This window comes from Mus musculus, chromosome 4 (assembly GCF_000001635.26).
Source record: "Mus musculus strain C57BL/6J chromosome 4, GRCm38.p6 C57BL/6J".
NCBI lineage: Eukaryota > Metazoa > Chordata > Mammalia > Rodentia > Muridae > Mus > Mus musculus.
This window is the reverse complement of record NC_000070.6, coordinates 149,941,466-149,955,648: the sequence shown is the minus strand read 5'-3', so window position 1 is coordinate 149,955,648 and position 14,183 is coordinate 149,941,466. Positions and strand designations below refer to the sequence as shown.

Below are 14,183 nucleotides of genomic sequence, written 5' to 3'. Positions count from 1 at the left end.
TCTTGCTCCTGTGATTACTGCTATAACCTCACCCTGCCAAACATTTTTTCCCTAAAGAATGAACCTCAGCTCCTCAATACAGTGCTGGACACCACCGCAGCCCCCGCGCAGGTTTTCTGTTATTATGATCCTGGCCTTAGGTCCAGCCTTTCCTAAAAACTTCTCCAGAGGAATCAAAGCTCTTGCTGCAGAGGCCAAGGCAGAGCGATGTATGTCTGAGCCTACAGCCCTTCTGCAAGAAGGTGGTATCGGGGGCTACAGAGTTCGCAAAGCCCCAAGCCTGCCCTGCCTCAGAGCCCTGCGCGCTCCGGGCTCTCGGGCGACCAGCGCCGCTCAACGCTAGGAAACCCAGCGCTGGGTCGGAAAGTAGAGGGGCGTGGCAGGAGAAGGGGCGTGGTGTAGGGCGGGGCTAAGCGGGAAAGTGCGGAGGGGAGGGCTGTGAGGAGCGCCAGGCAGAAGGGAGGGTTGCGATAAAAAGGGCGTGACCTGAGGCGGGGCGTGGTGAAGGAGCGTGACATGGGGCGTGGCAGGGCAAATGGAGGCGGGGTGGAGCGTACAAGCCCCGCCCACGGCGCGTCCTTCTTTTTTCTCCGCCCTCCCACCTTAGAGCTGTCGGTGGCTTTTTCTTCTCAGCGCAGGAGTCGCGCTCGAGCGGCCCGCGCGCTTGCTGCAGGAACCAGCTCCAGGCGCTGGCGCCGGGGCCACGGGGAGGAAGCGACTTCGCTCTCTGCAGCGGGCGCGGCCCTGGGCACCGCGAGCCTCCGGAGCTCCAAGAGCTGCGGCCTCTCTGTGCGCGGTAGGCGGCATGGGACACCGAAGACCGGTTGGGTGGGCGCGCGTTCGGGCTCTGGGATCCGGGGATGGGGGAGACACGGGGACCACCACGCTGAGAGAACTGAGAGGGTGGGCGCGGGGCAGAGCGTGGGCATAGGGTGGGCACCCGGCGTGGAGCCATGATCGATCTTGGGTCCCCGGAGAGGGGCCGGGCGCCGCCCAGTGCGCTGCCGCTTCTGCTGCGGAGGCTCTGGGGTCCCACCTGCGGGGGCGGCATTGGGTGGGGACCTCAGTGGAGCGGGGACAGTCGCTCCCTAAGATGAGCCTAGGCTGCAAACCGAGAAAGAGGCCTGGGGCTCTCCTTAGTCCCAGGGCGCCTTAGGGTTCTGATTGTTGAGGGGGACTCCCATCGCCAAAGTCGAGGGGACCCCTTCTGCCCCATGCATCGCGACCCTGCTGAGTTAAGTTAGTTTCGCTTTTCCCGCCAGTCCGGGCTCTGATTTGTAGCGGCCCTAGTCCCCCTTCCCGATCCGGCCCCCGTAGCGCCTCTCTCTGGGAGACTGCCTGGTGACACTGCGCGCGGCGCCAGCCACCCCGGAGCCGCCGATGCTTCTCCGGGCAACCGAGGTTATGTCAGGAAATCGATGGAAACAGAGAAACAAGAGCAGCCTGAATCGGATGGTAGAGCAGAGGATGAGTTGTCCCGCGCCTGACGAGTGTGCGAGGACTTGCTAATCTCCAAGTTTAAGGATGTGCCATGGCAAAGACTGAATGTTCACAAATGGTGCCTGTGAAGATGTTTGCCAGCCAGGAAGTTGTGTGTGCTTTTGCGAATGAGAGTGTGACCTTGTGAGTTTCTGTTCGTGTCTGTTGTTGTGTATCGTTGTGAATATGTGTGTTTCCTAAATGTTCTTGCCTGTCTGTGAACAGTAGTGGGGCTGGCCATTGGCTCTGGAAGGTTGTGGAGTATAACTCCCCTTGCTTGGTTGGTTTTGGTAAGTGGGGTATTGCTGGAGTGCTGGCTGGCACCTTTCCAGGGAAGCTCCTGCCAGCTGAGCGGGGCTCAGGCTCCTCTCTCTTTTTCTCTGAACTCAAGCTGTACAGTGTGGTGGTGAGCTGGCAGAAGCTGCTTCCTGAGTGAGTAATAGTTAATTAAACACTTTAGTTAGTAACATCAGAAACTGCTCATGAGCTGAGTTTTAACAGGTGTTTATGGTAAGAGCGCCAGCCCCCATGATGAAGGCTTGGTGTCCTTGAAGGTTTAGGATCGCCGACGAGTGTGTGTGTGTATGTGTGTGTGTGTGTGTGTATGTGGGTACACACACACACACACACACATACACACACACACTCACACACACACACACACACACACACACACACACACACACACACACACACACACGCTGAGGTAGGATGGCCTGGAGGGAGTTGGCTTTCTTCCTAATTGTTAGACTCTAGGAGAGAGTGGGATTGCCTTTTCCTTTCTGCCCTACGCCTTCCCAGCTCGCATCTCTGGGAGGCAGAAAGCACTACACTAACATTAGTGGTACAGACAGAGGGAACCATTCAGTCAGAGAATCCCAACATCATTTAGAGACTATCTGCCCAGACCAACCCTTTCCCAGTGGAGGCCCAGAGAGGTTGGGTGATTTAGCCAAAGTGCACAGCCAGGGCTATGCACCAAGACAAAAATCCTGGCTGTTGCTTACTGTCCCTAGCTCTGAGGTCATAGGCCAGTTATCTGCAAACTGACGGGCTGGATTAGATCATCTGAAACAGTTCTTCTCCTTTTACTGCAGGGAACACTTCTTCCAATAGATCGAAGATGTTATCTAGATGGGAGATATGGAGTTTCTGAATCCGGAAACTTTACAAGCCTTTTTCTTCCTTAGCCTGTATCCCACTCAAATCAGCCAGACCAAAACCTGGGGAGAAGCCATAACTGTCAGTCTTAGGAAGGCTGGTTCTTGCCTGGGGCCCTGGGTGAAGTCACTTAGGGGGTAAATTAGGCTTCTTGAGTGCGAGGCTGTGCCAGCAAGGGTGGACACACCCTTCAATGGATTCCTCGTGGCTGCTGCATAAAATGGGTCCCCTTGGAATCAGCAGAGATGTTGAATTTCTCCTTGCTCCCCAGGCGCTTCTCATAGTGTTGTGAGTTTAATCTAGGGACTTCACACCAGTCTCTTTCAGAAATAGTGTGTGGCCAATATTCATGAATTGATTCATCTTTTTGTTAGGATGCACAGTGCATGGCAGGTATGCCTCCATGGGTCTGGGCGCCAGCACACAGTCCCTGCGTTCCCTGCAAGCCAGATTAGTGAGAGCAAGAGCAAAAGGCTGCCTATCACCCGGGGCTCTCAGTGCCGTGCCCACCCTTCTGCAGATGGCATCCCCGCCATTGGGCTCTGCTGTGAGCTCTCATCGCACTCCTGCTGGGCAACGGCTGGCACTGGTGGCAGCCTCCAAGCCAAGTGCTTGACACATTGCATTGTCTACACTTCTGAGGTGCTTGGATTGGGCGCTCACCGCTTCCACCCCCCTCTGCCCCAGCAGGTTACTTAACCAAGGTCTGTTTGCCATTGAAGGGTGGAGTCAAAACTTCAATCCAGTCACCATCACCATGGCAGTGTAACTCTCTTGTGCCTTCCCTGTCCCTTCAGCAAGTTTGTGTTATTATCGAGTGTGTACTGTGTGTGTGTAGGGGGTGCACATATGCCATAGCATGTGTGTGCATGTGTGTGTGTGTGCCAGTTTGTGGCACTTTGTCTGCTGAACCATCTTGATAGCCCCTGTTAACTTTATAAGTGGATTTTTCTGTTGTTGCTGCAAAAAACTCAATTATAGACTTGTAGAAAAGATAATGTGTAACACCGTGGGGTTGCTGGGAATCGAACTCAGGACCTCTGGAAGGGGCGTCGGTGCTCTTAGTCGCTGAGCCATCTCTCCAAGACTGGAAATGATAATGGAATGAACACGCCTTCACCTTTCTTCACCAGTTCTGAGGGTCATCATGTGCACATACATGTACGTATACCTGCATACATACATGTTGGAATATTCAGAAGCAGAAATATGTTGCCTTTCCTATGGTACCTTGTAAGGTGTATTAAAGGGGAGAGTTGGGCTAAAAACAGACCCCGTGACTCTGTATGAGGGGAAGGTTTGTGTGCCATCTTGTGTGTCTTCACTTTCTGCACTTTGAAGGAGAAGATGATGCTATCTATATTCTGTCGATGACCATGACCGTGCTGCCAGCAGCCCATGGGGGCTCCAGTTTGGTGCCGCTCTGCTCTTCAGAGCCGCTGGGCAGCGCCTGGCTTATTTAGCATTGTAAAAGTTCTGTTCCTTGCCTAATATTAAAAACAATGAGTCTGAGGATCCTGAGGCAAACCACATGGATTTAGGCCGTCTTGGCCTCCCTGAAGAGTTGGGCAAGAGAAGCCGCCAAGGCACAGCCCCGCTCTGAGGCCGGCCGTGGAGTCGCAGACCTTGTGCAATGCTCACGCAGGGGTCACGGCAGGCCTGGGTGTTAGGAAGGAGAGATGATTTGTCAACAAATGCTGGATCAGACATCAATCCAAGCTTAGCTCTCCAGCTTGCAGAGCTGACCATGGCTGGAAGGGGCTGGGAGCCCCTGCTTTCCCCCAACTTCTGCGTGCCCCGGGCTGAAGGTGGAGGAGGGTAGTGACTGGGATGTGACCTCCACACTCACGGAAGGACAGCTGAGTGGGAGATTGGCGTCTCAGGGTGGGAGGACCCTGCCTGTGACAAGGTCTCTACTCTGCCCCTCACGGTGAACCCTGCTTGCCACGTTAGCTATGTGGCTATGAAGCTTCCAGCTGTTTTGGGGGCCACCTTGATTGTTAAATTTACACCTGTGTAAGTTACTTTTCTTATTGCTATGGTGAAATATCTGATTTTGTTATATGTACATATACATATATATATGTATACATATATATACACACACACATATATACATATATATACATATATATATATATATACATAGATATGAAAATATAACAAAGAACAACTTAAAGGAAAGGCAGTTTCATCATCTTGGGGAAGGTGTAAGCACAGAAGCCAGAGGTTCCTGGTGTCATGGTGTCCACGGTCAGAAAACAGTGAGATAGGTGCCCATGCTCAGCTGGCTTTATCCTGTTCAGTTAGCCCGTCTTGGGCGGTGACACTTACATCCAAGGCTGGTCTTCCCTCCTCTTGAAACAGCCTCACAGACACACTAGTCTCTGAGGTGATCCTAAATCCTGTCAAGTTGACCAGGAAGACTAAACATCATGGCACCTCTGAGCTGTGAGCATCGGCATCCCCTACCTGTCATCCCACCCTTAAGGAGCAAAGGTGCTCTCCCTTGGGGTCACCTCCCTTTGGGCCATCTTACCTGTGCACAGTGAGCTGCCTTCCAAAGAAATGTCTGTGCCTCCTAATTTCCTAGGAGGAATCTACAAGCCTATGGGGGTAGATTTTTGTGGGTCTGGGGTCCTGGTGGCAGGGAACATAGAGTTGGGTCTGCTGACTTGATTGAGGCCGAGGTTCTTCGTTTAATGTTGCAGACCAGGAGTTGGGAAGGACGTTAACAGGTTGGCTTGGCCGGCTGAAACATGGAAAGCTGGCACACTGTGTCAGAACTGGAGATGCCAAGTCTCTCTGGGTTGGGTGGAGGAAGGGTCCGCAGCAGCTGGAAAAGATCGGGGTTCCAGAGGAGCGGATCTCTCCCACTTCAAGCCTCACTGCCCATCCTGGGGGGGCCCAGCAGATGGGCTTCCTCCCTCCAGTACTCTGGGAAATAGATTTGGGAGACCCACTCTGAAGTGCTTGTTGGTCTTCTCTGACCTTCTGTGGGACCCGTCACTGAGAACTCTCAAGTCAGTACAGATGGGGGAGGAGGCTGAGAGGTGGCACTCAACCTCCAAGGGCACGGTGGGTGTAATTAGTAATTACCATAATGGGCGGTCGAGCAAAGCAGCAATCACAGCTGTCTGGCTCGTGCAGACCTATGGGGCTGGAGAGTTAATCACCATGTTCCTAGGGGTGAAGTAGACGAGAAGCCTGCTGCCTTCTTGACTGTACAAGCAAAAGGCTTCCAGGGTGAGCGAACTGGAAAGCATAACTCGGATCATAAAACCAGACGCGTGGATCCGCAACTCGTCCCGCCTGAGCTCCATGACAGGGAGGCTGGGCCTACCCAGGTACACCCAAGTCACTTACGAAGAAAGTATACACTCTTAATTTTTCAGCCAGGCCTCCCCAAAGGGCCTTAAGGTCTTTGACCAGGACGGCTGGCTGTACACTAGGGGACAGGAAGTAATCAGAGAACCCAGGGACTAGTGGGTGTTGTCTGTGAGCTGACTCCATTCCAGGAGGCTGGAATGCCATTGTGGTCTTCTCTTCCCAGAGGGGCTGACAGGTCACGTGGTCAGTGACGTTTTAGCTTAGACCCAACTTAGCGGGTGCAGAGGGTCCCTGAACATCTCCTGGGGTTATTTACTGGAACAGAAAGTACAGCAGCCGGCATAATCACCACATTGACTCTCGGCCCCATGTGGCAAGACCAGGGTCAAATGGAAACCTGTCTGAAATGTGTTCAGCCAGGGAGAGATGATGAATTGGAAGCAGCGAGGTATCTCTCAGAGGGTTTCCAGAGATGAGCACCCCATCAAGGGTTTGAGAGAGGCCAAGGGTGGCCGTCTCCCCACCTGCATCCTCATTCAACTCAATGAGCACAGGTAGCCTGGGCAAAGCCACCCTGGGTCTTAGAAAATGATAGTGCTTATCATTAAATGGACCAAGCGGTGACTCCAGCTGCTGTACCAGATGTGGCTTCCTTGTTGAGCAAATGCACACATCTGGTATAGAGCCATGGATCTGGGCAATGCCTTTTTCTCTAGATCTGTCCACAAGACCTTCCAGAAGCAGTTCGTTTTCACCCGGCAAGGCCGGTGAGACGCATGCATGGCCCTACCTAAGGGGTAGTTCGCTCTCCTATGCTATGGCACGACTTCATCCCCAGGGTCTTGCCTCCCATGACCTTCTACGCTATGTCGCAAGTGCCCGTGAGGTTAATGTGCTATGCTGCTTGGACTGAGTGAGTGAGAGGTGAAAACCGCCCTGCACTTACTCGTAAGATCTTCATGGCAGAAGGTGGAAATAAGATCAATCGAAGTCTAGGACCCTTCGCATCAATGAAGCTTTTGTGAGTTGTGTGGTGTGAGGCATGCTGGGGTCCCCTTCTCCAGCAAAGGATAAGTTGTTGTGCCTTGCCCTGCTTGCAGCCAAGAAAGACGCGTAATGCCAGCAGACCTATCTGGACTTTGAAGATAGTACATTCCAGACTTGGGTGTGGTGCTCGGCCCCATCTATCCAGGGACTCCAAACGCTGCTGGTTTTGAGTGGGACCTGGAGAGGGAGAAGGTTCTGCAACAGACCCAGGGCCCCATGCAGACGGCTTTTACATTTGGGCTGCATGATCCAGAGGCTCAGGGATCCTTGAGGTGCTGTGGCAGATAAGGATGCTATTTGGAGCCTTTGGCAGCCCCCAAAGTGAATCACAGCACAAGTGTTTGGGATTTTGGAGCTAGGCCCAGCTGCTATCCCCAAATAACTACTCTCCTTTTGAGAGACAGCCCTTGGCGTGCTGCTGGGCCTTAGTGAAAAAATGAACCTCTGACCATAGGCCACCATTTATCCTTTGATCTGAGCCACACATATAAACTGGGTGTTATCGGATGCTTCCTCCCCGCAAAGTCATATGGATGTGTACATAGGAACAATCCATGATCCAAAAAAAAGCTTATATGGCCCTGAAGGCTCAACTATGTGTCCAAGTAGACAAAGAATGTGTAGCTAGATTCAAATGCATAGGATGCTTGTTTTGAAGATATTGGGCAGATTCTGTTTCCAGTCATCCTTCCTATTGCCCAAGGGTGTCCTAGAGTAGCCGTGGTGCCAGAAAATGATATTGTGTGTGCGAAGCAGAGATACTGATACGTGTATATGTATATAATAAGCATGCACGCACTGTTTGCATAGGCATGTGGGCTTACGAACCTTGAGGCAGTCTTGCTGTTCTAGCTTAGATTGGACTTGAACTTGTGACCCTGCCTCAGCTTCCCTGATGCTAGCTAGCATTATGGTCATGAGCCACCATGCTCAGTTTTTGAAGATAGAAATAGAAACCAGGTCTTGGTGCATGCTAGACCAATACTCTACCAGCAGGGCTACATCTCCAGCTGCTTGGGGAAGGCGGCTCTGTGGTGTGCCTTTAAGGTGATTGTAGAGCTATCAGCTCTGTGGGTAGTCGTGGGTTTCCTCTGATGCCTGCTTCAACTGGATTGCAGGTGGAGTGACGTTGCTCATGCTGCTGGTGGGGGAAAGGTCTAGGGGCTGGAGAGGTGCCCTATTGCTCTGGGTTCTTGGCTGTTAAGTGCCCCCCACCCCCGCACACGGTACCCCTGTCCTGGAACAAGAGGAATGACACCAGTCATGGCTCAGCCTTCATTCCCAGGTCTCTGGACTGTGGTCAACACAGTTGTCTCTGGTCCCTCGCCCTCCTAACCGCTGCCCCAGCCTGATCCTGGCAGCCCTTGTTACTAGAACTGCTCAGCAGAGCTCAGCAATGACCTGTCCCCATCAGCCATACACTCTAGGGTGCCCTTGCCCTTGCCCCCTGCTAAGGAGCTCCTGGTCGCTCCTTGGGTCTCTCCCGATGCTACCAGTCCCTGTTTGCTTCACCTCCACTGCCACCTGCCACACAACCCCCAAAGAGGACAACTGGACATTTGGCTGGTGGCTTCAGATTTTGTAGGCCGTGGTCACTCTGCTCTGCTGCTTCTGGGCCTGTGTGGCACTGCACAGCTCATGTGCAGGTGAGGAATGTGAGGAAAAGCAGCCTGCCTCATGGCAGTTGGGAAGCGGAGAGACTGACGTTTGGAGAGCCAGCAGGACTTTCTCTCCGTTCCTTCCTGACTGCTTCTTGCATTCTTTCCACACTTGGGCCGGCAGTCAGTGGAAGATGTCTGAAACACCATCTTCTCGAAGCATGGTTCGGCTAGTTGTCGGGATCCTTGTCAAATGCCTTCTCTGCCAGGCTCGGTGCTTGACACCCTCAAATGGTCCCATGAGGTCGATGCTGCTGCCTTGTTTATGGCTGAGCATAATGAACTTCAAAGCTGTTTCCTGAGCTGTAGATAGCTTCCAGGTTCCCGTGGACCCCGAGAACATGTGAATTCTAGACACATGTAGCCAGCCACCAAGAGGGTTCTCACAAGGCTGGGACTTTTCCCAGTCAGTGCTAGGAAGACTGGCTTTCATAGGGAAGCCTGTGGGATGGCTGCTACGTTGCTATATAGCAGGCGGTGGCATCCTATTTCAGGCTTCGTGGTTGTTTGTGGGTTCGGAGTATCCTTGTGCCCCTCCCCCACAATTTCACCTCCAGTGCTGTTCCTGTAATATTGATCAGATGGGATGCCCCCCTTCAGTTTCCTCTCTTACCTTGTATTTAAAACACCATAACTGGGGATCCTAGACAATTTCTCTCAGAAAACCCAAATTCAACCCCCTTGTCTGTCCAACTGCCTATGCCCCCTCCGTCAGGTTGTTGATGCCCCCTGGCAATGTTGCCGTCCACTGACTGAGGCCCAGGTATCTAATTGTGTGGTGCTGCTCTGTTGCCTTAAATCTTCCCTCTTGTGGGGTCCATGATGGTAAAACAGTCCTGCGCCTGCTGTGGGGGAGGGCACAGAGGAAGTGAGCCATCAGATGGGGATCCCAGGAAGCTGGCAGTCCCCAAATTAAGCACAGGAGTCAGAGAATAGCGGGCTTTGTGAGGGATGAGGCATTTGGCCTGAGACAGCCTTCAGACGGTTTCTGGATGAGACCTGTAGACAAAGCCCACGGAAATGGAGCCCTGGCGTTTGATTCCTCCGAAGACGAGGGATGCGGGAAACCTTTGCACGTTCTCCGGATCCCAAGCTCCTCTCAGTTTGGTGAGTTTTAGGGCTTGTGAGAATGATGGCTGTATGCGTCTGTGAAGCACAGAATTGGGGAGGGAGGGCTTCTTAAAGATGCACAGCAGTGTCCAATTTATGATAATTACCTATAAATTATATGTATGTGTCAGGGTTCCTTTGAAGAGACTTTCTTCAGAGTGATAGATGCGAGGCCCGGATTCCTCTGTCCCTTGTGCACTGTTGTGTTGATTCTGAGTCAGTCCCTATGGTCTCCCCCTGACCCCATTTGATCTCCAAAGCCCCTCAATTCCAGCCTTCCTACCACCCAGCTTTCAGGGCTGTCTGGAAAACTCAAGATAAAAGGCTTTCTGCTCCCCACTTTAAAAAAAAAAAAAAGAGCCTCCCTCATCATTCAGCCGCTGTCCCCTGAATGCCTGCTCTGTCTGGACTGTCCCAGTGCCTGCACTGAGGGAGATGCCCAGACAGGGCTAACCCGGAGGTCTGAGTCTGAGCTGCACCCTCGTGACTGGGTCTCTTTCTTCCCTGCAATGGGTCTTGCCACAGCGGAGGTTTGCACGGCTGTCAGATGTTTACTGTGGAAACTTGCAGACAGGGATACCTCCGGGCCCCGCCCCGACCACCCAGCTTCACCGCTCAGTCCCTGGGTCCTCAGTAGTGTTCCTCCCTGGAAACCACTCAGGCTCAGGAAGAGCGTTGGAATTCTAGGGAAGGGCAGCAGGGCTCTTGTGCTTTGGGGGTTTACACGGGGTGTCTCTGAGTCTGTGCCTTTGGACACCATCCACAGTTTGTGCAGAGAGGGGTTCTACTTACATTTGGATTTAGGGGAGGGGTAGTGTAGGGGTCTCTACTTTTTTGGGGGGGAAGGGGTAGTTTGCACTGTGACTTGGTCTAGAGGAGGTACGACAGAGCACCTTAGGGTGCTGCTTCCTGGGAGTTAGCAGCGCCCATCCAACTCACTCCCAATCCCAAGCCCTCAGCACACGCTGTACATGACAGCAGCATCCCCAGAGAGGCAGGAAAAGACCCCGAGTCTTGCACTTTTCCCAGACAACCCTAGACATGTTTAGCGGTTCTGCCGGGTTCTCAGTAGATCAGCCGCACCCAGCGATTCCTCTACTTTCTCACAAATACCCAGGAACAGCTGCCTGGCTGGGAAATCTGGGGGGCTCCCTTAGCTCCTAGGCCTTTCCCGCTGGGAGCTGCTATTCCCCAGTGTTTTGATTCTCAGACCTGTCTCCTAACCCAGAGGGGATGCATACTTGTGTTTGAATTGAGGAGGTCGAGGGAGGTTGGGGGGGGGGGGGGAGAGCAGGGCCCTGACACTTGCTTCTGCTTTTTGTCTAAGACTTCGCATTTAGACAAACTGAGAGAGGCCTCGAGGCTGGCCTTCCCTTGTGGTGCCGAGCTTCTCTCTGAGAAAAACCAGCCTTGGGCGGCAGACTTTAATTACCTTCCCGAGGGAGGCTTTCTGTGGGCATTTCTAGTGACAAGTGGCTGAGGCCGAGCTCCTGAATAAAATTAGGGTTTTTAACTAGGTCATAAGCTCCCGTGCCCCCAGAGGCTGCGAAGGGAGGAAGAAGGGCATCCGAAAGCCTGTGATAAAGCAGTGCGTGTCCCAGCTCAGGAGTAGCTCCTGCGACTGTGGAGCCCACTGGCATGGTAATGTTCCGTTTGGTTTTGGTTTTCCCCCAAGAGAAGCCAAGAAAATACACACACACACACACACACACACACACACACACACTGATAACTAACTCAGTGAGTTTTGTTTGAGAAGTCCCAACACTACACGGGTTGAAAATGAATCTTTGAGACAGGACACAGGACACAGCTGGGGAGCCCACTCAGTTTGGGTCCAGGCAGCTTGGGTAGGGGGACTGCTTCCAAACCTGGTCCAGCCCCCAGCCCACTTGCCCAGGTTGCATTGTGGTTAAAACTGAGGACCAACTCAGCAGATTCCACTACAACAAGAGACACATGGTGACTCTGAGGGACAAGAGGAGACAACCCCCTACACCTCAAGAGATGGTGTTTGCATGATAGTCTTTTGGGTACCCTGCACGGGCATGTCTCTGGACAGTTTTTTTTCTCACAGTTTTGGAAACGTAACACACACACCTGGTAGGTGCTTATTATATTTATGTTGCAGATAAGCAGCACATTGTGACCTGCTGGAGCCCTGCCTACTTTGGTGGGTGGGATTTTAATACAAGACTGATTGCCTTGTGTGTGTGTGTGTGTGTGTGTGTGCCAGTGACCTTGCCCTTAGAGCTTGGGCTGTATTCTAATTATATCTGCTGAAGAACACTGGGTGTGGAGGTCAAGGTCCCGCTAGCTCCTCTCCTGTTGGAGCCCCTGTAGGAGCCCCTGTAGGGTCCACAGGCAGTCCTACCCATGAGCCATCCAAAGGCTGCTGACTAATTCTCCTCACAAAGGGCTCAGTTTCATGCTGGGGCTTCCAGGAACCTCGTGGGTGGATTTGTTTCACTAAAGGGGAAAATGAAACAAAACATGGAGGGGTTTTCTTTCCCGAGAAAAGGACTCAGTAATTAAGGGTGTGCACGTGTGGCTCTGGGCATCCTGGTGCATTCTGCAGCCAGCAGGGCCTCTTGGCAGCCTGCTCCAGGGAGAAATGCCTTAGTCATTTACAAGCGGATCCAGGTATAGGAGGTCAGGGAGGTGCAGGGGCTGCCGGGGCACAAGAGACCCTGCCCCACCCAGGGAACCACATCAGCCCGGTGCTCCTTCCAGCTCAGATCTGCCCCCAACCCGGCAGGAGAGGAGCTGGGTGAAGAGGAAGGTGCCAGGTGAGACAGCAGGTCAAACCCTCGGGGCTCATGGCACTCCAAAGGGACATGGCCTGGCAAGAAGATGCTCCCAGCTGGCTAAGACTGCCTGCCTACTGCTGTTGGGCTGGAGACAGGGGAGTGCCTAGGCTGCTCAGGTTCTGCTGGGGAATGTACACAGCAGTTAGTTCCGGGAGGTGTGTGTGTGTGTGTGTGTGTGTGTGTGTGTGTGTGTGTGTCTGTCTGTCTGTCTGTCTGTCTGTCTGCCTGCCTGTCTGCATTGTATATTTCCACATAGCCTCCTTCAGGTCATCCCTATACCTGGATGGGTCCAAGCCATATCAAAGTAAGCCTGCTTTGGTCCTGATATTAAACAGGATCCCAGGAGGCTGTGCTATGTCCTAAGCTTAATGCAGAAGCTTGTTCAGTTGCTTTATGGGGAGGAAGCACAGGTCACAGCAGAGCTTGTGATTGGTTGGGCAGTTTTTGGTACCCTGCAGCCCATGTGTGTCCCTTGCCTCAGAACAGGGACGTAAGCATGCTGTGCAGTGACCGCTCCAAATGCAGTGGACTCTTCTTTAGGGTGGCAGGTTCTTGTCTGGATGGGGCCGCAGGGGAAGCGGGTTTAGTCTGTGTGTGTGTAGGAGGTTGAAGCTGTTTGGAGCTTGGCTGGGAGTCAGAGAGATGACTGCAGTCTAGCGTTGGAACTTCCTGCCTCTGTGACCTGAGCGTCCTGGTCACTTCTTGGAGCCTCCTGTTTGCCCCTTGGAAGTGGAAGTGTCAGGATGCCCCCCTGGATGCAATGATGCAGTGCAGGTGAGTTGCCTGGGGTTATCATCCCAGTATCCAGGATGCCCTATCTACTGGGAACAAGGCAGCTTATCATGAAGAGGATGGACAACCAGATAACTCCTCCCAAATACAACCGTAATGGAGGTGGCGAAGGGGTCCACAGGGATTGGGGAGACTTTTAATGGCAATCAGGAGTTATTCAGGAGACCACGGGAAAGCTACACCGGGGGTGGTGTCGCTGACCCTGAGTCTTAGAGCTGTGAGGCCTGAGAGCAAGGAGGAGAGGAAGACTAAAAGAGACACATTCACTGGGTAAGGGTAGTGTGTGCACAGAGTCATCAGGCGCTTAGCAGGGACTTAGAGTCATAACAAGCGTCCGAGAAATGTCACCAGTAAAAGCAGTAGGAGGTCTGGATTTTCAGTTTCAATATTTGGAAGTTGTGTGTGTGTGTGTGTGTGTGTGTGTGTGTGTGTGTGTGTGTGTGTGTCTTATGTCCGTAGGTCTGTCTCTGTCGTCCCCGCCCCCCCCCCCCACACACACATCCCAGCTCGATTGGTTTCTTGGGTCTGAGCCTTTTATTCTTTTCTGACCTTCCGTTTATCACACACATGCGTATTAAGGGTGTCTGTGGGCCAGCCATAGGAAGCGCAGTGGACAGCTGTGGGCTGCGACAAGCCAGGTGGAGACGGGAAGCATCTGTGTTGTCTTCCCCCCTTTCCGGGCAGGTTAGGGAAGCACGGTGATTGTTCTGGGAAGCTCAGTTTGGACAGCACCCATGTTTCCTGTGGCTGCCGAGGGTGTGGCCTTGGGGTCTGGGCTGCGGCTAGGGTTGGAGGT

General features: G+C 53.0%; 1 protein-coding gene across 2 annotated transcripts in view; it reads left to right on the top strand.

Annotated features, from left to right (window-relative positions):
- The first annotated feature begins 642 nt into the window (after window positions 1–642).
- Spsb1 (splA/ryanodine receptor domain and SOCS box containing 1) overlaps window positions 643–14,183 on the top strand; it is a 58,724-nt gene continuing 45,183 nt past the window's right edge. The window contains exon 1 of one of the 2 annotated variants that reach the window (NM_029035.2): window positions 643–796. The gene's annotated coding sequence lies outside the window, so the exon portion shown is untranslated. Of the gene's footprint in view, window positions 797–9,549; window positions 9,783–14,183 lie in introns of those variants that run through there. The other variant, XM_011250345.3, reaches the window with a different exon arrangement.